The sequence below is a fragment of the Suncus etruscus genome, chromosome 20, assembly GCF_024139225.1.
Source record: "Suncus etruscus isolate mSunEtr1 chromosome 20, mSunEtr1.pri.cur, whole genome shotgun sequence".
Taxonomy (NCBI): domain Eukaryota; kingdom Metazoa; phylum Chordata; class Mammalia; order Eulipotyphla; family Soricidae; genus Suncus; species Suncus etruscus.
This window is the reverse complement of record NC_064867.1, coordinates 37,083,042-37,107,775: the sequence shown is the minus strand read 5'-3', so window position 1 is coordinate 37,107,775 and position 24,734 is coordinate 37,083,042. Positions and strand designations below refer to the sequence as shown.

Below are 24,734 nucleotides of genomic sequence, written 5' to 3'. Positions count from 1 at the left end.
TTTACCTCCGTGCTATCTCTCCGGACCTCAAGTGCCTTCTGATAAAGCTGTATAATATCAGACTGCTTGTGGGGTTTTTTTGTTTTATTTTTTTTTTAGACTGCTTGTGTTTTATCACTTTTTTGAGGTTGTCAAGATTATAATACATATAATGTACAACATACTAAGTCAGGGGTCCCAAACTCGTGGCCCTCCATATAACATTTTGTGGCCCGTGGTGGCCTTCAAATATCGCAGTATTCGCGATTATTCGCTTACCAAATAATCGCAATAAAATCGCATTAGTAAGAAAAAAATCACATTAAATATTCGCATACCCCGAGCAGTTCCATTCGGGGTATGCAAATGTTTAATGCGATTTATGCGATTTTTTTTTTAGGTCAAGGTGAGTTTATTGTCCAAATAGCATAACCTAATTGCATCCCAAACCCTTTCCAAATCCATCAATTTTTTTTCCAAACACCGTGATATGCGATTTTTTTTTTTTTTGTGAATATTCAGTAAGCGAAATCCCTTATGCGGCCCTGCCTCACCCCGACTTTGCCTCCTGTGGCCCCCAGGTAAATTGAGTTTGAGACCCCTGTACTAAGTGATCTGTTACATGCATACATAGTGAAAGCATTGCAATTTTTTTTAACCAATTGCCTTATATTTACCCTTTGGTGGGTTGGTTTTCACACCCTGCCGTGCTCAGGGAACTAGATTTGGCCAGGGTCAGCCAAAGAGGCCACATGCCAAGCCAAGTGACTTCCTCATGTCTGTGCTAACTTTTTTTTTTTTTGGTGGGGGGGGGTGTTTTTTGGTTTTTGGGTCACACCAGCAGGCTCCAGGGACCATATGGGTTGCCACGATCCTTCTGCATGCAAGGCAAATGCCCCACCCCTGTGCTATCTCTCTGGCCCCTGTGTTACCTTTCTGACCTTTATGTTCTTTTGGGATTTTTTTGTTTGTTTTTGGACCATATCTGGTGACGCTCAGTGGTTACTTCTGGCTTTTCATTCAGAAATTGTTCCTAACTTGGGGGGGGGGGGAGGGGACCATATGAGACGCCTGGATCAAACCGCGATCTGACCTAGGTCAGCTGTGTGCACTGCCGCTGTCCCACTGCTCTGGCCCCATATGTTCTTTCTAAATTTTTGTTTTGACCTATTTTGGGAAGGTACGTAGGGAACCATGCAGTTAACCCATTCAACTATTTTCTGTTTAGAACCCTAAAGTTCTAATATATAATACAGTAGTATATCAGTTATCAGTTTTATTAGTCTTTGGCTTTTATTTTTAGGCCACAATCAGCAATGTTTAAGGCTTACCTCTGGCTCTGGGCCCTCCTGTTAGGGATTGGGGGATTGTAATGGGGTGCCAGCTCTGTGGGTTGTATGTAAGTCAAATTCTTTACCCACTCTTCTATCTCTCCAGCCCCCAGTGTGAGTCTTTTTGTTTGCTTTTAGGCCATATCCACTGGTGCTCACGGTTTACTCCTGACTCGGGATTTACTCCTGGGGCCAGCCAGAGTATGAACATTTCTGGAAATTAAATGTGGTATAAGGAATGGAACCCAGATTGGCCCCATGTGAGGCAAACAGCACTAACCCCTGTATTACCCTGTGGGTCCTTCCCCCCCCCCCCAACTTTATTTTATTTGCGGGGGTGGTGGTTGGGTTACACCCAGCGTGGCTCAGGGGTTACTCCTGGTTTTGTGCTCAGAAATGCTCCTGGAAGGCTCTGGGGACCATATGGGATGCTGGGATTCCAACCACGGTCAGTCCTGGATCAGATATGTTATCTCTCTGGCCCTGCCCTTTCTCCTTTTTATTCAAAAGTATCCCTTGGAAGGTAACGCGTAAAGATAGGCAAATAGATAACTTTTTCTTTCTTTAAACATACATCGATCGCAAGATACTTGTTGGTTATTCTGAATTAATTGGAATGAGCATGAATGTTTACACACTTCTTGACAGTGATATCTATTTTGATATTTATACAGAGTGGGATAACTGGATCATATTGTTCTGTATTTTATTTCTTGAATCTCCATAGAATATAGAAGAACATAGTAACTGCACAAGTTTGCATTTCCTGCCACCTGTGTGTAAGGTTTCTCTTTTTCCAACCTCTTACCAGCAATGGTCTCTCTTTGATAATAACTATATTAATATCTAGATGTGAGGTGATATCCTAGTGGCTTAAATTTATTTTTTCATGCTAATTGCCGATTCTGAGCACCTTTGTAAGGACTTGATGACCATTTCTCTGTATTAGGAAGAATATCTTTTCAGTTTCTTTCTTTCTTTTTGGCCCACACCCGAGATGCTCAGTGGTTACTCCTGGCTACGCACTCAGAAATAGCTCCTTCCTTGGGGGACCATAAGGGACGCCGGGGGATCAAACAGCGATCCGACCTGGGTCAGCCACATGCAAGGCAAACGCCCTATCACTTGCACCATCGCTCCATGCCCCATCTTTTCAGTTTCTATGCACAATTCTAAACTGGTTTGTTTGGGTTTCGCTTGTATGAGTTTCCTGTATATTTTGAATATTATCTTTGGGGACATTGGCCTTCACACTTAGTGATGCTTGAGTTATTTCTGGATCAATACTCAGGGATCACTCCTGGCAAGACCTGAGACCAAATGGGGTGTTGGGATTGAACCCAGTTTAACAACATGCAGGGCAAGTGCCCTACCTGCTATGCTGTCTCTCCAGCCACATTGTGTCTTGGTTTATTCTATTACATACTATTTTTATTACTGTAGCTTTGTAATACAATTTGCAATTAGGAAATGTGGTGCCTAACTCTACTCTTTCTCAAGATTACTTAGGTTTTTTTTGTTCTCTTTTGTTTTTTGATTTGGGGGCCACACCCAGCCTGCGCTCAGAAATTGCTCCTGGCAGGCTCAGGGGACCGTAAGGAATGCCAGGGATTGAACCCAGGTCTGCTGTGTGCAAGGCAAATGCCCTACCTGTGTGTTATTACTCCAGCCCCAAGATTACTTCGGTTTGGAGGTGTTCTGTAGTTCTGGAAAAATAATGTTTTAGGGATTTATTTTTAGTCTTATTTTTGTGGAAAATATCACTGGAAATTTTTTACACATTACTTTTCACCTTTGTTGCTGCTAGTACTGCAGTGATTGGGGATAACATATTTGGCTGTAGTACTCTCTGGGAATTGCACTGAATATGTGGAGTGATTCAGCAGTAACAAATATTGAACTATCAATTGAGCTATACCTGGGCTGTAGAATTTGGATAGTAGGGATTGCATTGAAACTGTCAGGTATGTTGGCTAGTATGGACTTACCTTTTGTTTTTCTTATTTTAATTTTGAGCATATCTGGTGATCCTCAGAGACTGCTTTCAGCTCAGTGTTTTTGAATATTCATATGGGGATGAACTCAGGCTCCTGACTCAGCAGTGTGTGAGAATCAAACCTACTCAACCACTATATAATAATCTCTTTAGCCCTCAGTGTGTTGCGTTTGGGTTTTCTTGTTTGTTTTTGTTTGGGGGTCATACCTGGCAATGCTCAGGAATGACTCTTGAGGGTACTTGGGGGACCATATAGGATGCTGGAGATTGAAACCAGGTCTGCCAAGTGCAAGGCAAATGTTCTGCCTTCTGTACTATCACTCTGGTCCCCTTAATTTGTAATTTTTGTTTTTGATTTTTGGCACACCTCAGCCTGGTGCTCAGGGACTACTCCCAGTTTAGTGCTCAAAGGTTTCTTCTAGCTGCAGTAATATAAGCAAGTTTCATTTTTGTCCTGACAGCTGCGTAGTGTTCCATTGTGTAGGTATACTGTAGTTTCTTCTTCTAATCTTTCTTTCAGACACTGGAACTGTTCTAGATTCTGGCTATTGTGAATAGTGCTGCAATAAACATAGAAGTGCAGGGGCCTTTTCTGCATTGTGTTTTGGGTCCCTTAGATATATTCCTTGGAATGTTGGATCGTGTGGAAACTCAATTTCTAGTATTTTGTTGTGTCCATATTGTTTTTAAAAAAGGCCAAACCAGGACTGGAGGGATAGCACAGCGGTAAAGCATGCTGAAGGACGGTGGTTCGAATCCGGGTATCCCATATGTTCCCCTGAGCACTGCCAGAAACCAAAAACACAACGAAACAAGACGAAAAAGACCAAACCAATCCACATTCCCATCAGAATGCGAATCCCTCTCTCTCCTCAGCCGAGCCAGCTATAGTTGCTCTTTTTGATGTGTGCTGGTGTCTGGTGTGAAGTATCTCACCGTCATTGTGATTTGCATCCTTGGAAAATTTTATCATGTGCCATCTGTATCTCTTTTGGGGGGAAACTTCTTTCATAGTTTCCCTCCATGTTTATGTGGTGGGATATTTTTGGGCCATACCCGGTGGTACATAGGATCACTCCTGGTGGGCTCAGAGGACAGTATGGCATGCTGGGGATTGAGCCTGAGTTGGCTGCATGCAAGTCGTTTACACAAACACCTTACACCGCTTGTACTATCGCTCTAGGACCTCTTTGTGTCTTGTCTAATTTTAGCAACAGGGGTTATGCTACTAGCTTTGTAAAATGAACTTAAAAAGTTGTTTGCTTTTTGGGAGGAGTTTACACCCAGTGGCGTTCAGGGGTTACTCCTGGCTCTACGCTCAGAAATTGCTCCTGGCAGGCATGGGAAATACTGTATGGGATGCCAGGAATCGAACCACCGTCTGTCCTGGTTTGGCTGTGTGCAAGGCCTTCCACTGTGTTATCTCTCCAGCCCTTGTTTACTTTTTTTTGTGTGTGTGTGTGTGTGTGGTTTTTGGGTCACACCCAGCAGTGCTCAGGGGTTATTCCTGGCTCCATGCTCAGAAATTGCTCCTGGCAGGCACAGGGGACCATATGGGACGCCGGGATTCGAACCGATGACCTCCTGCATGAAAGGCAAACGCCTTACCTCCATGCTATCTCTCCGGCCCCCCTTGTTTACTTTTATTTAATCTACTAAATGTGTTTATTTACTACTTTGGATCATGACAGTTAAGAGTGCTAAAAAATACAGGCTTAAAATTCAAGTTTTTAGGTAAAAGACTGAGGATTGATTTAAGGAAAGGACAAAGAGCGGTGCTAAAGTTATTCCCTCCCCTTCAAAATAAAGCAGGAACGAAAGTGCACGCATGTGTTTATTTATTTTGGTTTCGGGCCATATCATCGTTCGAACTCCATTTTCTGTGCTCAGGAATGTGTACTGTGTTGGCTGTGTACAAGTACCCCTATTCTTTCTCAGTATCATTGGCTGTTTTTATGAAGGTAACAGTTGTTGAATCCAGTCAGGGCCAGAGCCCCATCTTGTCATTAAGACTGGAGAAGGTGTTGTCAGTCCTCTAGTCACCCGTGGATGCTGTGGTACTCCACAGACCAGATTCCCACTTGCAAAGGATCTCAAATAGAACCAGTACTCTGAGCACCCTGAGGGTGGCCCCAAACAAACAGCAGGTTGGGTTTTTTTGTTTTTGTTTTTGTTTTGTTTTGTTTTGTTTTGACCACTCTGGGAGTGTTCAGGGATCACTCCTGGCTCTAAACTCTGGGGTCACTCCTGGTGGTTCTCAGGGAACCATGGGGTAGAATGCCTTACCCACTGAGCTGATGGCACACTCAGCCGTGCTCAGGGTTACTCCTGGCATGCTTCCAGGGACCAGATGGGATGCAGGAATTCCAACATGGGTCCATCCTGGGTCTGCCACGCGCAAGGCAAATGCCCTGCCGCTTTGCTATCTCCAGTCCCGTTTTAACTTTCTCTTTTTGGGGGCAGGGGTTGGTTTTTGGTTTTTAGATCACACCCAGGAGTACTTAGGGGTTTCTACGCTCAGAAATTGCTCCTGGCAGGCTCAAGGGACCATATGGGAAGCTGGGATTTGAACTACCAGCCTTCTGCATGCAAGGCCAACACCCTACCTCCATGCTATCTCTCCTGCCCCTTTTTAACTTTATTAAAGACAATCCTGGTGGGACCAAAGTGTGATAGTCCAAATAGGTACAGATCTTCTCCCTCATATGGTCCCCTGAGCACCTTTGAGTGTGGGCCAAAATACAAATTAAAGCAAGGAGGAAAAGTCCTTTTTCCCAAAAGATTGGCAATCAAAATTTATTTTAGGTTGTTCAATTTATTTATCAATTTACTCTAAATTTATTAGTGGAGATCTGAGAAAATTCTTGTTAAAATCTGGGGTAGGGATGGAGTGCAGAGCCAGGAGTAACCCCTGAACACCGCCAGCTGTGGCCCAAAAACAAAATAAAATCTGGAGTGGGGCCTACAGCGATTTCAGCGAGTAGCACGTTTGCCTTGCATGCAGCAGACCTGGTAATATTGCCAGCATCCCTTAAGGTGCCCTGAGCCTGCCAGGAGTGATTCCTGAGCTCAAAGCTAGGAGTAATCTCTGAGAACCACTGCGTGTGGATGCTGCCCCTCTAAAAGAAATAAAGTCTGGGCATAGCATTAATGGCAAGGATGTCTCCAATTTTATATTGGTTCTCAAGAACTGGTTAAGGAATATATATAATTAATTTTCATAGTCATTTAGCATTTTGAAGTATTTTGGTTAGGAAAAGTGTAGGTGTTTTGACTAAAAAGTAGGAAACTAGTAAATGAAAGTCTTAAGATACTTTGTGCAATTCCCCTTTTATTCAGTGCTTAGAATTCTGGACTGGATTTAGAGGCCCATCTGATATGATAGGGATACTAAGAGACATTAAGGGAGACAACAAAATAACTGAATATGGAGCCTAGCATTTGGGTGTGATTTTTTTTTTTAAATATTATTGGTTGGTTGGTTGTTTTGATTGGGCCACACCCATCAATGCTAAGGGGCTACTCCTGGCTCTGCACTCAGAAATTACTCCTGGGGCCATATTGGATTTCTGGGATTGAACCTGGGTTATTCATGTGCAAGGCACACATCCTCCTGCTGTGTTATTGCTCCCATTCAGTGTGGTTATATTTTACATAAAACTTTGGAACCGTTTTCAATAGCAGTTTGATTCATAAACTAAATAAGATGTTCTGTTTTGTCAGTGTCCTGGGGCTGATTTATTATAAGTATTAATTACCAAATGAGAACTTTGGCCCAAATTCAGCTGAAATATTTACTGAAACAAGATCAAAAATGAGTATCTCTGTCACGGTGTTTGAACCATTTTTCACAGTAAGAACTCTAGAGAAAAGCTTTACATTCTATATATTAAATTTATGGGGCGTGGGCACAGGTTGGGGGGGTTGGGGCCATACCTAGTAATGCTGTGGGGATCAAGGTTTGGTCACATGCAAAAGCAGGTGCTTTAGCTCCGTACTATCTTTGGCTATTGAAAAAAATTTTGTGTTGTTGTTTTGGAGCTATACCTGGATGTGTTCGAGACTTACTCCTGGCTCTTGTACAGGGATCAAGGGACAACTAGGGCGCTGGGGATCAGTCCGTAGTCAGCTGTGTGCAAGGCAAGCACTTCTCCAGTTCCAGAAAATTGATTTCTTCATATTACAATGTTCAGGGTAATGTGTAGGAGCAGCCCCCTCCCTGCACATAGTATGGTTCCCTGAGCACTGCAAAGTGTGGCCCACAAACCAAAAGAAAGTATGTAAATGAGTTTAATACAGCTTACTGTTATTGGCAGTTTTTGGTTTAACGTGTAGTTGAGTTTTAGGGTAAATGTGTGTGATTTCCCTGTACTCACCAAATCTCTTTTCCAATCCCCACTCAAAAGGACCCACCCATTCTTTCCATTCTCTTCCCCTTTTTCTCTCTGATAGCTGCCATAGTTTTTAACCAAATGTCAGGGTGAGTTCTGTTGTTGTTTTTTTTTTCCAGCATGTTCAGTAGTTTTTATTCATATGTGAGTAAAATCATCGTGCTGTCCCAAAGTCAGTTTCATATCTTTTCAACAGCAGAGTCCTCGTTCAATTGCAGCACCTCAGTTCCTTGATCTGCTGGGGACAGTGGACTGATCCATGGTGCTGCTATTGTGAACACAGGCTGTCCGGATCTTTACCAACACATGCCTACAAATGCTACTGCTGATCATGCAGCATTTCTACTTAAACCCCCGCCCAAATGAATAGAAAAAGAAAGAAATTTTGTTTTCCATAGAGACTGCACTAATTCATATTCCCACCAATGGTATACCAACCAGGTTCCCTCTCTCACTACTTAGCAACACTTGTCATGTTTGTGTCATTTGTGGTCTTGGGGGTTTTTTGGTTTTGATTTTTGGCACACCAAGTGATACTCAGGGCTTACTTCTATTTTGTTTTGTGTTTTTTTTTGTTTTATGTTTTTTTTTTTTTGTTTTGGGGCCACACTCGGTGACACTCAAGGTTTACTCCTGACTATGATCTCAGAAATTGCTCCTGGCTTGGGGGACATATGGGACGCCTTGGGATCGAACCACAGTCCATCCTAGGTCAGTCGTGCATGCATGCAAGACAAGCGCCCTACCGCTGCAGCGGATTACTTCTGGCTCTACACACAAGGATCACTCCTGATGGGTGCTAGGAGACCATACCTGAGTTCGCCATGTGCAAGGCAAGCACCCTACCCACTTTATTATTGCTCCAGTCCCCTTTTGTCATCTTTGAAAAAATCTAGCTATGCTTAGGGATCAATCCTGATGGTGCGCAGGATTGAACTCTGGTAGGCCGATACGAGGCAAGTGCCTTACCTGTTGTACTATTTCTTGGGTCCCAAAATAAATTGAGGGGGGCTCTTGCAGCTCTCAGGAATCACTCCTAGGATGCCAGAGATCGAATCCTTGTCTGCCTGTGGAAGGCAAATGCCCTCCCACTGTACTATCACTTTGACCCTTATAATAAATATTTTTTTAAATGAGGGGCAGGAATGATAGTTCAGTGGCTAGGGCTTTTGCCTTGCACATGGCCAACCCAGTTTCGATCTCCAGCATCCCATATGGTCCCTAGAGCAATGCCTTAAGAGTGATTCCTAATTGCAGAGCCAGGAGTGACCCTTGAGCACTGTCGGGTGTGGCTCCAAAACAAAAATTAGCAAGAAGATGAAAAAGAAAGCATATTTGACAAGTTTTGGAGGGGAGGAGACAGATAAGTAGCTAATGACCAAAAACCAGAATGTTTTGTTTCTTTTAAACCAGAGGTGTTTGAACCAGTAGGCATTAGGGAGTTTCTTGTAATTTCTGGATAGTTAAATGGTAGCAAATTTTTTCACTAGGAAGCTTTATATATGAAATAATAAAGTGGGCTGGAGATATGGTAATAATGCTTGCCTTGCATATATGCCTGACCAGGGTTTGATCTGGCATCTCATACTGCCAAGTGTAATTCCTGAGTGCAGAGGCCTGAGTAACCTCTGAGCATCGCTGAGTGTGGCTTCCCCACCCCCACTCCCAAATAAAATAAATTAGATTGGAGAATAAATGCTGAGTGGTAGTGAGACCAATTCATTGCTATCCAGCCTTGAAATTTGGGGGGGGGGGGTTGCTTTTGGGCCACACCTGGCTATGTTCAGGGGTTACTCCTGGTTCTGCACTCAAAAATTGCTCCTGGCAGGCTTGGGGGACCATATGGGATGCTGAGAATCCAGTTCAAGGCAAGCACCCTTCAGCTGTGCTATCCCTTTGGCCCCTCAACCTTGAAATATTAAATTGGTGAAGGTATTTGGGGAAAAACAAAACTGGGTAAAGGACAGTCTAGTAAGTGTTTCAGTAGAGAAAGAACAGCTACCTACAGGTTTTGGCAGCTGCTAGTGCCAGTATACCGAGAAGCTTTCTTGTTGTTGTTATTTTGACCTTTTGGTTTTGGGGTGACACCTGATGGTGCTCAGGGTTTACTCCTGGTGGGCTCAGAGGACTGTATGGGATACCAGGGATCTAGCCTGGGTTGGCCACGTTCGGGGCAAGTGCACCAGCCACTGTGCTTTCACTCCAGCCCCACCAAGAAGCTTTTTAGCTCTTTCTTTTGTCCAGGGCTCTAGCTTTGGACATTGTGGTTGAGTCTCATGGCCTGATAAATTAAGCCAAATGAATGTGTGACTACAGCACAGTATTAGTCAGTCTTCGGGATCTTTCAGTATATCAGTGTTGACGGGTCTCTTTATTTTAGCATTTCTTCTCTTGTAAGGGGGAGGCTGGAGCAGTAGGTAACACAGTGGTCAGAACACTTGCCCTTTTGTGTTGGAGCTATGCCTGGAGGTGCTTAGGGGTTATTCCAGACACTGCACTCAGGAATTTCTCCTGGAGGTGTTTGGGGAGCCTTATAGGATGCTGGAGATGAAACCCAGGTCTGCTGCCACATACAAGGCAAATAAATGTCTTATACACTGACTGCCAATGCACGTTCAATCCCTGCCACCTCATATGGTCCCCCGAGTCCCATCGGAACTGTTCCCTGAACACAAAACCAGAGTGAACCTGTACTTTGCCAGGTGTGGCTCAGTACACCGTGCCTCCTCAAAACAAATGAATCGTCACATTTTGCAACGCCAAAACAAGATGGCTAGATCAGTTTGGGGGGAGGGGTATGCACCTGTTTTCTGTTTTTCGGGGGGGGGGGGGGCCACACCTGCTGGTGTTCAGGAACTATTCCAGACTTTGCCTCAGGGTCACTCCTTTTGGCCCAGCTTGAGGGATCATGTGGTGCTGGAGATAGCTTGGACCTCCCACATACAAAGCATGTGCTTTTAGCCTGCTGAGTTTTCCACCTCTGTAGCCTTAGAGCAGAGTGCAGAACCCAGTAAAATCTCAAGTAGACTTTTGTTTGTTTGTTTGTTTTGTGGTGACAGGCACTGTACCACTGATCCACATCCGCTGCCCAAAGTTTAATTTAGTACAAAAAGAATTTTAGAACTTGGTGCGTTTTAACATAATTAAATATCCATGGAACAACTTTAAAAAATTTTTTTTTGGTTTTGAAAGTTTTGAAAATCCATGGGAAACAGTCTAAGAAAACCAAGATTTCCTATTTTGTACAGAAGAAAAAATTTTTGGATTTTGAGTCACTCCTGGCAGTGCTTGGGCCATATTGGGTGCCATTGACTGAACCTAGTAAGCTACTTGTGGCCTACCTGCTGCACTGTCACTCTGGCCCACCATAAAAGAATTTTAGAGGATATATAATGCATTTACAATTAACTTTTATTTTAGGACATGGGGGGGAGGGGAGAGAGAAGAGATATACCCGGCAGTGCTCAGGGGTTCCTCCTGGCTCTACACTCAGAAAATGACCCTGGCAGGCACGGGGGATTTGGGGTGCCGGGATTCGAACCACCGTCCTTCTGCATGGAAGGCAAATGCCTTACTCCATGCTATTTTGGACTCTTCATGCAGAGAAAAGACTTTATGATGAAAGTCACATTGAAAGGGTTTGAAACTTAGAAAGGATCATTTTTGCTATTCGTGGAAATGTAAAATTGGTTTTAACTTTCTGCAACTGTTTTTAGCATATTTGTACATACAGTCACAGAACATGTGATCTGCTTTCTATAGTCTTTAATAGAATTTTCTCTTGTCACTAGTTATTAGTTTTGCTTGATCAGTAAGACTTCTAGTATGAGGAAATTCATGGGTTTTCGGGGGTGGTCTCTATGTTTTTAGAATGACTCATTAGTTGGAGAAGCACAATCTAGGAATAGAATTGGGGTGGGGACTGATTTTGGATTTTGCCCTTTGTGGTTGTGAAAATGCAGACATTGGCAAACAGACCTTCCTAAATTTTAGAGTTTGTAAATTACCCTCTTCTACTTTGGATTAGGAGAACATTTTTTTAGTGCAGCAAGTTCAGTTTTTGTTTTTGTTTTTGAGCTACACCTGGCAGCACACAGGGATTACTTCTGCACTCAGATCTCTTCTGGTGGCGCTCTGGCGACCTTAATGGGATGTCAGGATCTGTTGGCCATATGCAGAGCATGTGCCCTATTCACTATTCCCTCGATGGTGAACCTATCGCACGTGTGCCAGCTGTGGCACGCGAAGGCCTTGCAGCTGGCACGCGGGGAAGGTCCACAATTAAGATATTTGGCGCAGCGGAAGACGAGTGTGCCAGTGTCTGCTTTGCAGCACACCTGGCAATAGGGCCAGACTGGCCATTGGGAGGACCAGGCATTCTTTGGTTTTGTGCGGCAGTTTGGGCACTCGTGCTCAAAAAGGTCAGCCATCACTGCACTGTACTATCTTTTTGGCCCCACAAGGTAATTTTTTTGGGTTGTTTTTTTTTTTTTTTTTTTGGTTTTTGGGCCACACCTGGTGGTGCTCAGGGGTTACTCCTGGCTGTCTGCCCAGAAATAGCTCCTGCCAGGCACGGGGGACCATATGGGACACCGGGATTCGAACCAACCACCTTTGGTCCTGGATCGGCTGCTTGCAAGGCAAACGCCGCTGTGCTATCTCTCCGGGCCTAGTTAATTTTTTTGAATGACATTTCCTTACCAAGATGTGAAAGGAGAGAGAGGGGACTTTTATTCAGGAGAGAACAAGCAAACAAAAATGGAGATCAGCGAGCAAGATAGCCTTTGAAGAGCAAGCTTAGAAAAATATTTTAAACTAGCAGTGAGCATTTAACAGCAGAGTTCTTGGGGGGGGGGGGGTTGAGCCACACCCTGTGGCACTCAGGAATTACTCCTGGCTATGTCAGAAATCGATCCTGGCTTGGGGGACTATATGGAACGCCTGAGGATTGAGCCACAGTCTGTTCTAAGCTAGCGGGGGCAAGGCCTTACCACTTCGTGCCACCACTTTGACCCAACAGCATAGTTCTTTGTTATCTTCTTAGTTGTTTTGTTTGGGGCCACTCCTGGTGGAGCCTGGGGAACCCTGTATGGTGCCTAGATTGACCCAGGTTGGCACATAAAAGGCCTTATACTATCTCCAGCCCTTTTTCACTGTTTTTCTTTTTAATTGGGGCTTCACTCAGCAGTGCCGGCGTATGCACTGCCAATGATGGAACTGAAGTTCTTCCTTGTCCTGGTGCATGCTGAAAATCGTTTTCTGTCAAACCCTCAACATAGTTTGTATTTGTATATGTGTGTTTTACTTGGCTTTGTTTTTTTTTGGGGGGGGGTGGGTTTACATCTGGCAATACTAAGGATACTCCTGACTCTGCATTCGGGAATCACTCCTTTGCTGGGGGTACCGTATTATGGGATACTGGAGATCTAACCGGGGTCAGCAGTGTGCAAGGCAAAACGCCCTACCACTGTCCTGTTGCTCCATACCCTGAACATAGTTCTTACCAATAACTCATTTCCGTATTTGCTGAAGGAAGGGGAAAAAAACTAGAAAATGTGGGGCTGGGGGCCGGGCGGTGGCGCTGGAGGTAAGGTGCCTGCCTTGCCTGCCTTGCCTGCGCTAGCCTAGGACCCCCGGCGTCCCATATGGTCCCCCAAGAAGCCAGGAGCAACTTCTGAACGCATAGCCAGGAGTAATCCCTGAGCGTCACAGGGTGTGGCCCAAAAACCAAAAAAAAAAAAAAAAAAAAAAAGTAAATGTGGGGCTGGAGGACCAATAAGCCCTGGAGTCAGCATGAGCACTGTGGGTGTGGCCCAAAGACAACTTAAAAAAAAAAAAACAACTAGAAAACTTGGATAGTGGAGATCCCTAGAGAGCCGGGAATTTTTTTTTTTTTTTTTTTTTTTGGTTTTTGGGCCACACCTGGTGACGCTCAGGGGTTACTCCTGGCTATGCGCTCAGAAGTCGCTCCTGGCTTGGGGGACCATATGGGACGCCGGGGGATCGAACCGCGGTCCGTCCTAGGCTAGCGCAGGCAAGGCAGGCACCTTACCTCCAGCGCCACCACCCGGCCCCCGAGAGCCAGGAATTTTAATTTGGGTTTGTCTAAAGTAACTCCCAAGAATAGGTGGTTGACTTAAGTTTTTTGTTTTAACTTAAATGTTGTTGCATTTAAGTAGTATTTAATAAATACATTACAATCCATTGACAGTTCTTACAAAGTCTTAATTTTGTAGTTCGGCTTTATTCGTAAAATAATGAATTGTACTAAGCTTAAAATTATGTCTTTTATTGACTGGAGGAATTTTGTATACTAAAAGTATAATGGATATCAACGCCTTGTAAATATAGATGCCATTTCAGGGTTTAAAATTGAGATAAATCAGACTAAAGAGGCAGGTAGCAGAGAGCTTTTTCCTTTGCAGTGTGGTATGATTGACTGACTCCATAGTAGGCCAGAATAAAGAATATCATTCTTAAAGAGATAAAAGTCAAAAAATTCTTTGGGTTTTTGTTTTTTGGGAGAGGGGTTTCCGGGGTTGTTCTTATTTTTATTATAACACCGTGATTTACCGAGTTGTTCATAATACTGTGGCTTCCAGACATTGTGTTCAAATACCATTCCCACCGCTAGTGTGACCTTACCTCAATCAGTGTTTCTCACCCAACACCATCGCCTGCCTCCTTGAAGGCACAAATTACTTCATATTGTTTGTTACAACAGAAAGGTAAATGGAATGATCAAAACTTACATTAGCAATGGTCAATTTGAAATAATTGTTCTTGGGGCCGGGCGGTGCGCTAGCCTAGGACGGACCACGGTTCGATCCCCTGGCATCCCATATGGTCCCCCAAGCCAGGAGCGACTTCTGAGCGCATAGCCAGGAGTAACCCCTGAGCGTCACCGGGTGTGGCCCAAAAAACAAAAACAAAAAAACGAAACAAACAAAAAAAAGAAATAATTGTTCTCTCTCCAAGGTATTAGTAAAGCCATGCTTAAGGGTTTACTGGTGCTAGTTGAGCCTTCTGTGTTACTGTTTAGGCTCACTGATGACTTTGGTCGATTACTATGTAACTTTTATTTTTATTTATTTATTTATTTTTTGGTTTTTGGGCCACACCCGGCGGTGCTCAGGGGTGACTCCTGGTTGTCTGCTCAGAAATAGCTCCTGGCAGGCACGGGGACCATATGGGACACCGAGATTCGAACCAACCACCTTTGGTCCTGGTTCGGCTGCTTGCAAGGCAAACGCCGCTGTGCTATCTCTCCGGGCCCACTATGTAACTTTCCCATCAGATATTTTTGATACCACTGGACTGACACTATTATAAAATAGTGAGGTGTCCAGGATTTATAGATCAGAAACAAATTTGGTGACTTGGAGGTTTGATAAGGTAGTTGCTGGGCTGAGCCATTCCTGTCAGAGAATGTAGAGAGGGCATTGGGCTTCTGTAGTTCTTGAAGGAAGGGAAATCTATGTGCATCCCTCCCCTTTTAGAGTGAGAGCTCTTTATGCATAAGCATAAAACCATCCTCCTTCTCCTTAAAGACAGAGTCTGTGTACCCTGTGTTAGATTAGCTTTGAATACCTGTTTGTCATCTTGAATGAGTAGTAAATAAAGTGTTTCTTTTTCTTCACTCTCAGATTCATTATACTTCTTTTGTTTTTACTCATCCTACCACTTCTAAGTACAATTTAGTATGTCTAATGAGTTTTTCATGGGATAGAAAGTACTTGCTCAAAGAATTTAGGGGACTAGAGGGATAATACGGTGGTTAGGGTGCTTGCTGGCTTAATCCCTTGCACCCCAGGAGGAAGCCCTGAGCACTGTGGTATACCTCCCAATTTAAATTATTGGGCTAAAGTTGAATTTTCAAAATACCCAGATTTTTGTTTGTTTTGGGGCCATACCCAGCAGTGCTCAGGGGTTTCTCCTGGCTCTGCACTCAGAAATCATTCCTGGCAGGGACCAGAGCTATCGATAGCACTGAGGTAAGGCGTTTACCTTGCACACTGCCGGCACAGTATGGACCCCGATTCCATTCCCAACATCCCATATGGTCCCCCGAGCTTGTCAGGATTGATGTCTGAGTGCAGAACCAGGAGCGATGTCTGAGCGCAGAGCCAGGAGTAACCCCTGAAAACCGCTGGTGTGATCTAAAAATCCCAGGAAGAGAGGGACACTCGGGGGACCATTTGGAATGCTGGGAATCAAACCCATGTCAGTCTCTGGTTAGCCATGTGCAAGGCAAATACCTTACCACTGTGCTATCACTCCAGCCCCTAGATTACCTGGGTTTTTAATTAATTCTTATTTTTGTAAACTTAGGGCATTTGTTGGAAGTAGTTTGTTATGCTAAACCCAGTAACCCTAAAAGGGAGTATAAGTTTTAGCAAAGGCAGCAAGGAATGGACCAGTGTTGCTGAAGAGGAAAACTTGAGCTTGGATCTAAAGGACTAAACCTTGATATATTTTGATTCTTTCTCTTGAAATTTTGCTTGTTTGGGGGGGCACACGTAACTTACTGTCTATTTGCTCAGGAATTACTCCTGGTGGTTCTCGGGGAACCCTGTTCTACTACTTGCAAGGCTGGTGTCCTCCCTGCGGCACTATGGCTCTGACCCCCTCTCTTAGTTTTTTATCCCCCAAGGTTTCCATCTCCTCATCACCTTATCTCTGGGTCCTTTGCCTGCTTGATTTCTTTCAGATTGTAAAGCCAACCCATGCTACCCAAATGATGTTAATTTGACACTGGATCACTGAATCTCAACATTGTCAGGTGTTTACTCTTGTTTTTTTTTTTTTTTTTTTTTGGGGGGGGGGCACACCCTGTGCCGCTCAGGGGTTACTCCTGGCTATGCGCTCAGAAGTTGCTCCTGGCTTCTTGGGGGACCATATGGGACGCCGGGGGATCGAACCGCGGTCTGTCCTAGGCTAGCGCAGGCAAGGCAGGCACCTTACCTCCAGCGCCACCGCCCGGCCCCATTTACTCTTGTTTTTGTTAATGCTTATCATTTATCTCCCTGTTACCACCTCACCCCCCATGTTTCCCACATATTCTCTTCTCACATTAGTTACAAAGTCAAAATACAATGTTGAGGGGCCGGAGAGATAGCACAGAGGTTAAGGCGTTTGCCTTGCATGCAGAAGGACAGTGATTCGAATCCCAGCATCCCATATGGTCCCCTGAGCCTGCCAGGAGCAATTTCTGAGCATAGAGCCAGGAGTAGCCCCTGAGTGCTGCCAGATATAATCCAAAAACCAAACTAAATAAATAAAATACAGTGTTGAAAAAGAGCAAAATAAAATTTAGCAATATTTAGGCTTAAATAGCTCCTTCTACATTCCATATATTTATGTAAAGGTTCCAGAAAACCACTTACTCTTTATTTGCTGCGTATGCCACTGCATGTAAGTGTGAGTCAGCAGGATGGACATTTCTTTCAGTTGTTTGTATGAGACTTCTCCATGAATTTCCAGAGCCTTGTTTCAGGATGTTTTGGGGGGAGGCCACACCCGTTTGATGCTCAGGGGTTACTCCTGGCTAAGTGCTCAGAAATTGCCCCTGGCTTGGGGGGACCATATGGGACGGTCCTTCCTTGGCGAGCACTTGCAAGGCAGACACCTTACCTCTAGCGCCACCTCGCCGGCCCCTGTTTCAGGATATTTTTGTTTGTTTTGGGAGCCACACCTGGTAGTGCTCAGAGCCTTTGCTCTGGGCACAGAGATCACTTCCAGCAGGTGAGGAGATATGTGCAGGGCAAGTTGCCTTACCTACTGTACCGTCTCTCTGGCCTCACTTCAAGGGTTTAAACAGAAACTGGAGCAAAGATTTTGCTATGGGTTAAATTTAGAGCTTATTTTATATTGTTTTATTTTGGGGCCACACCCAGTGGTGCTCAGGGTTTACTCCTTGTCAGGTGCTTGGTATCATATGGGATGCCAGGATCAAACCTGGTTTGGGCACATAACAAAGCAAGCGCTCTACCTGCTGTCCTATAATGCTGACCCTAGAGTTTATTTAAAAGTAAAATGTTGGGTCATCCGATTTGGCAGTAGGCTTGTATTTTAATTTACTAAAGCCTTTTAAAGTTGTTTTTCCTCATGTGTTGTCTTTTCCCTAGTTAAAAAACTGTTACAGCATGCATGGCATTTTACTTAATAATTCCGTTTGGGTTAAAGATGAAAGATCTAGTTTTCAGAGAAGTTGGTTAGGTAGATAAAATGTATGTTAGTCTTTGTTGCATTCTGTCATTATGGTTTGGTGTGGGGGCCTCACCAGACAGTGTTTAGGGCTTACCCCTGGCTTTGTTCTAGGAATCAGTCCTGGAAAAACTCAAGGGGGATGGTATGCATTGCAGGGGATTTGAATCCATTTGGCCATCCATAGCCCCCCCCCCTTTTTTTTTTGCTGATATTTAGAAGAAGAAATCTGAAATATAGGACATAAAAATAAATTAAGAGCTAGAAAGATAGTATAGTGGGTCAATGACTCGAATTTAATCCCTGGCACCGCATATAGCCATCCAAGCTCTTATCTATCCGTAGTGATCCCTAAGCTCAGTCAGTTGGGGGGGGGGGGGGCAAAAAAAGGAACAAATTCACTGTGTGTGAAAAATAGATTTTGAAATATAAATAGATACAGGAATTGAAATTTTGTTTTTTGGGCCACACCCATTTGAAGCCCAGGGTTTACTCTTGGCTATGCGTTCAGAAGTCGCTCCTGGGTTGGGGGACCATATGGACGCTGGGGGATTGAACCACGGCCCGTCCTACACTAGCGCTTGCAAGGCAGACACCTTAGCTCTAGCGCCATCTCTCCATTCCCAGGAATTGAATCTTAATATTTTCTTTTAACCCTTGGTAAAAAAAGTTTTACTAAGATAAATTTATTTATTGGCCTATTAATCTTTTTTACCTTCTGAGTTGTACAGATATTATTTCTAACTTAATTTTATTATTTAAGAATTTAGGGCCCAGAGAGATAGCACAGCGGCATTTACCTTGCAAGCAGCCGATCCAGGACCAAAGGTAGTTGGTTCGAATCCCGGTGTCCCATATGGTCCCCCGTGCCTGCCAGGAGCTATTTCTGAGCAGACAGCCAGGAGTAACCTCTGAGCACCGCTGGGTGTGGCCCAAAAAAAAAAAAAAAAAAAAAAAACCAGAAATATTTAAAGCCAAGGTAGTCAATGGAGCTAAAATACTAATTTCAGGATATGGCTCTCGATGCCTAATTTGTGGATTCCGGGTGCTTTGAAAAGGAAGAAATTTGGGCAATAGTTTGTGGGCTAGTTGATATTTGAGAATTGAGGTTTATTAGTGCAGAACCTTTTATTTGTTAGGGGTAAACAAATCCAGAATAACTGATCAAAGACAGTACCATAGGTGAGGTGATTGGTTTGCCTGGGATCAAACCTGACCCAAGTACCACTAGGCCTGTTCCTTCAACAGTGGGCCAGAAATAAGCCCTGTGTGGTGTGGATATGGCCCAACAAAGTCAAAACAAACAGATTTGAACTCATAACACTACTGTGGACTACCCTCTACCAAAGTGGGGGTTGGGGTGGGCAACCTTAGTAGGAGATGGAAAATCTAAGGAGAATTTTTAAATGGAGGGTGGGAGGAGGGCACAACAAGCAGCACTTAGTGGTCACTCCTGCCAGGTTTCGAGGACCACGAGATGCTGGGGAACCTGTGTAGGCCATGTGCAAGGCAAACACCCTATACTCACTGTGCAATCACACAGCTATCACTCCAGCCCCTGAGCATATTTTTTAAGTTACGGCTAATGTGACAAAAATAATCATTAACCCTATAAGATCTGGAATGGTTTTGTTATTCTTGCTTGAAAAAAGTGGACATTGCAAAATGTGATGAGTGACCTTTTTATAATTGCCTAAGGAAGAATAGATTTCTCTTTTTCTCTAATACAGTGGTCCTCAAACTATGGCCCGCGGGCCACATACTGTATTTGTATCTGTTTTGTTTCTTCATTGCAAAATAAGATATGCAGTGTGCATAAGGATTCATTCATAAGTTTTGTTTTTACTCTAGTCAGACCCTCCAATGGTCTGAGGGACAGTGAACTGGCCCCCTGTTTGAAAAGTTTGAGGACCCCTGCTCTAATACATACCTGTTTGTTGGGTGAGGGGCTGGAGTAGGGTGGTGTGGGCCAAATTGAGGTCAGCAGCATGCAAGGCTGGAGTGCTTTGACCCCAGTACTATTCTGCCCTGTTTTGTTTTGGGGCCACACCCACAATGCTTGGGTTACTCCCTTTTTTTGTTCTTGTTTTGGGGCCACACCCAGTGGCGCTCAGGGATTGTTATTTCTGGCTCTACGCTCAGAAATCGCTCCTGGCAAGCGATTGGGGGTGGGGGTTGCCGGGGTTCAGGGATTGAACCTGGGTCTGTCCCAGGTCAGCTGCGTGCAAGACAAACACCATATTGCTGTGCTGTCGCTCCAGCCCCACTTGGGTTACTCCTGGCTGCACTCAGGAATCATTCCTGGTGGTATGTAGAGGACTATATGGATACCGGTATTGAACCCAGATCAGCTGTGTGCAAGACAAGCAAGCAGCTTTCCCCCTATACTATCTCTCCAATCCCTCACACCCTATTTTTAACACATGGCTTTGGGTGGGGGCACACCCAGTGACGATCAAAGGTTACTCCTGGCTATGCACTCAGAAATCGCTCCTAGCTGGGGAACCTCGGTCCGTCCTAGGCTAGCGGGGGCAAGGCAGACACCTTACCACTTGCGCCACCGCTCTGGCCCCTACATTACATATTATTTCAAAGTTACACCTTTATGAACCTGAATGTTTATCCTTATGTTGAAATATCGTAATTGGGGGGCAGGAAAGATAGTACAGTGAGTAAGGCTATTGTTTTGCACACATTGGACCTGGATTTAATCTCTGGCATCCCACGAGATTCCTTCGAGTGCCACCAGAGTAATTCCTGAGTACAGAGCCAGGAATAATCCCTGAGCATTGCTGGGTGTGGCCCAAAACAAAAAAGAAAAAGAAAAATTATAATAGGGTTTTGACTTCAGGATGATTTACTTAGGAAAGCCACTACCTCCCAAAATGTCTTCCTATGAGAATAAACACACAATTTTAATGCAGTATTTTATTGTTGATATGGATAAATTTTTGATTTATAAAAATGCTTTCCGAGTTGTATTCAGATTTTCATAATGGATGATGTAAAGCCAAAGCAGAAGAGATATTTTGAGAAAATGGTTTTGTTGACTTGTGTGTAAATATGTTTGCTTACCTACTTTGTTAGAGACTGAAACTGAGGGAGAGATAGGGCTTGGCATTTGTGGAAAGAGTTGATCAGAGGTTGCTCCTTGGCGGACTCACTGTCTGCATAGGCTGTTAACAATTGTTTCTCTGGCAGCAGATCTTGTGCATCAGGATTGCATCATTTCTGGGAGAAAGGCCAAAGTCCGCAGCCTCAAAGCCTGTCTGGAAGCATCTGAGGCCTGTTCTCTTTCTGAAGCCTCACTCCTCTTCCTGTTAGTCCTCTTCACAGCTTTACTAAGGCAGACTTGTTCTGAGTTTCTTTCATGGGATTGGCTGTTTATTACTCTTGTCTCCCAGCTGCTTCCGGCTCACCTGGCTGATGCAACTTCTTTTTCTGAAATCTCTTCTGGAATTGTTCTAAAAACACTTTCTGTCTGTGTTCTCTGGAGTGACCGGGCAAATCAACACAGGTTTTGTGTTTTCAGTGCCTCATAGAGGAGAGTCTGTCAGACTGACACATACAGAAACCATTTTGAACTCAATTAAAAAGACGGGTAATTAAGCCATTTCTGGCATATTCTGATTAACATCTTTTCCCCTAGAAACTGTAAATGGAGACTTCTCAAAAAGAATATCTGGTACTAGGAGACAGGCTGGTTCTGAATCCAAGTATTTAACTAGTGTTCCTGTAGATTTTTTTTCTGTAAATGTTTAAATTACATTGTGAAATGCTGATACATTTTTTCTCATCTTTTATATATTTGCTTCTCTCTTATCACTATCCCTTGGCTTATTTTGTTCTTATAGAATAATTTTATCTTATTGAAACAATTGTGATCTACAGTCCTTCATAGTTGAATTTCAGATAGACACTTGAGTCAGGGCCATTCCACCACCAGTGTTGACCTCCCTCCCTCACCAATGAACCCAGAGTGCATCCGATACCACTACCCTTTGCCCCTGGCCAGCAGAATAATAGCCCCGTTTAAGTTTAGATCATTAGTTTAGGTCTCTTGATTCTATTGTCGTTGACTTTGGCTTGGATATTTAGTTCTATCCTTACTTTTACCCCACCAATGCATCTGAGATCATATGCCTTTTCTTTGGATAATTACAAGAAAGCTCCGGGCCAGCGAGGTGGCGCTAGTGGAAAGGTCTCTGCCTTGCAAGCGCTAGCCAAGGAAGGACCGCGGTTCGATCCCCGGGAGTCCCATATGGTTCCCCCAAGCCAGGGGCAATTTCTGAGCGCTTAGCCAGGAGTAACCCCTGAGCATCAAACAGGTGTGGCCCAAAAAACCAAAAAAAAAAAAAAAAAAGTTTTTTTAAAAAGTTTCTCAAGAGGGGCGGGAGAGATACACTATGCAGGTGCACTGCACAGTGCCAAGTGAGTTCACTCCACAGCAGACAGACCCAGGTTCGATTCCCAGCATCCCATATGGTCTGCCAGGAGTGATTTCTGAGAGCAGAGCCAGGAATAATCCCTGAGTACTACCGGGTGTTGCCCAAAACCGGAGGGAGGGAGGGAGGGAGGGAGAGAGAGGGAGGGAGAACCTTATATGACGGTGGAAATCCTTGAAAATACCAATGTTTTCTGGTTTGCTTATTAACTGAAATCCCACAAATTAGTTTCTCACATGATATATAAGCATCTTAGGTATTAATTTTGGTTCTGGTTAATGAATTTCACTGTACCCCCAAAAAATCTATCCTGGGTCACCACCTGTTTTCCTTTTCTTTTATGAGGTTATTGTGTCTCTCTTTTATTTTTATTTTTATTTTTTTTGGATTTGGGTCAGACTTGAGGGAGGGGATTTCTAGTCCCAGCTCTGTTTTTGGGATCTTTCTAAGCATTCTAGGGGGCTGGGGGCATCATGTGCAGTGCCAGGATTTAATTCCAAGCATAAGCTTAGCCTGATCAACACGCTCTGTCTGCCTGTGTTGTGTGTGTGCACGCATGTGTGTGGTTTAAGTAACATGGTTTAAATAGCATTAATTTTTGTTTTGTTTGGGGGCCACACCCAGCAGCTCACAGGGGTTACTCCTGGCTCTGTGCTCAGAAATTACTCCTGGAATGCTCGGGACCATAGGGGATGCTGAGATTCAACCAGGGTCTAATGCATGCGTGCAAGGCACACTCCTTACCCGCTGTACTATCACTTTGGCCCTATATAGCGTTAACTTTTGTTTCTTTTGTTAGCTTGTTTGGGGGCTACTCCTGTCTCAGTGCTTAGGAGGTCACAGGTGCCAGGGATTAAACCAAGGTCAGCTGTCTTCATGGCAAATACCTTCATCCCTGTATTATCTTTATGACTCTGGTTTGGTTTGGTTTTCTTTTGTTTTTGCTGTGAGTCCTAAGCACACTAGTGATATGCTCGGGACTGCCAATGCTTTTTTGTTTGGGATCACTCCTGGTAACCCTGGTTCAAGGGACCCTAGGTGTACCAGTTTCAAACTAGGCCAGCCCTATGAAAAGCAAATGCCTTAACCCCCTGCTCTATTTCTGTGGCCCCAACTTTAGTGGTTCTGGTATTCAAAATTAACTGCTACCAAAGTGCCCAAGTCCGAGGTTCTGTTTTTTCTGTTCTAGAATTGACTTCCTGGTTGTTTGTTTGTTTGTTTCTTTGGCCACATCTGACAGTACTCTAGTGTTTACTCCTGACTCTACACTCAGAAATTACTCCTGAGAGACTCGGGGGGACTATATTGGATGCCAGGGATCGAACCAAGGTCAGACCTGTGCAAGGCAAAAGCCCTACCTGCTGTGCTGTAACTTGGCCCTGACTTTTCTTTTGTTCTTAGTTTTTCTTCAATAGAAAATAGGAGCTAAGTTCCCACCTAGAGGGACCAAAGGGAAGGAGAGAAGAATAATAACTTGTACTAACTTGTACTTTAATGTCATCTTGGTCTTTGTCTGACAGGGTAAATTTGATATTTGGGGGAATTAATGGCCTGAAATTGTGCAAGGTGAAAAGGAAGAATTCTTTGGGAAATAGGAGTACAGTCTGATTTAAAGTAGAGGATTACTCAGTGACATAATAAGGTATCTGCCAGTTCTTAAGTCAAAGAAAGATCATTTTCCATCCCCAGCCATTAGTTTCTGACTTTACAGGAAATGGGGTGTATGGTTCAAGAAAAAAATGCAGTGCTAATTGTAAATGGAATGTAGGATAGCTAATAAGTCAGTATACAGACATGAAAGTTACCTCTTTAATGTTCTTTTTGTAGAAACTCTGTTCTTTGTCAATGAATGTTACTTTATACTAATTTTATGTCTCAACTTTTTCTAGGTCTTCAGAGCTACTGAAAGATAATTTCGGGAGACTTCATATTCAAAGGTTTACAAAAAAGGTGACTGAACCAAACTTTAAAAACTTATTTGAGGGCCAGAGCAAAAGTTTGTCTTTTTCAAATGTGTTTGGTAGTCAGAAAAATAATGAGGCTGGAGTAATAGTATTGCATAGTATAGCAGGCAAGGCATTTGCCTTGCCCATGGCCTACCCGAGTTGGATCCCAGTGTCCCATACAGTCCCACAAACACTGCCAGAGTAACCCCTGATGAGCACTGATAAGTGCTCATCAAGCAAACAAACAAATAAATAATAACTATCAGCAAGAATAGTGTTAGTTAATAAAACATAAATTGAAAGCTAATCGCGGGGCTGGCGAGGTGGCGCTAGAGGTAAGGTGTCTGCCTTGCAAGTGCTAGCCAAGGAAGGACTGTGGTTCGATCGATCCCCCGGTGTCCCATATGGTCTCCCCCAAGCCAGGGGCAATTTCTGAGCAT

General features: G+C 43.9%; 2 protein-coding genes across 6 annotated transcripts in view; one reads left to right on the top strand and one right to left on the bottom strand.

Moving 5' to 3' along the window:
• SRGAP3 (SLIT-ROBO Rho GTPase activating protein 3) overlaps nucleotides 1-24,734 on the bottom strand; it is a 434,101-nt gene that overhangs the window by 288,083 nt on the left and 121,284 nt on the right. The gene's annotated exons all lie outside the window — the stretch shown is intronic.
• SETD5 (SET domain containing 5) overlaps nucleotides 24,234-24,734 on the top strand; it is a 55,961-nt gene continuing 55,460 nt past the window's right edge. For all 5 annotated transcript variants that reach the window (XM_049766246.1, XM_049766243.1, XM_049766241.1 and 2 more), the window contains exon 1: nucleotides 24,234-24,298. The gene's annotated coding sequence lies outside the window, so the exon portion shown is untranslated. The remainder of the gene's footprint in view (nucleotides 24,299-24,734) is intronic.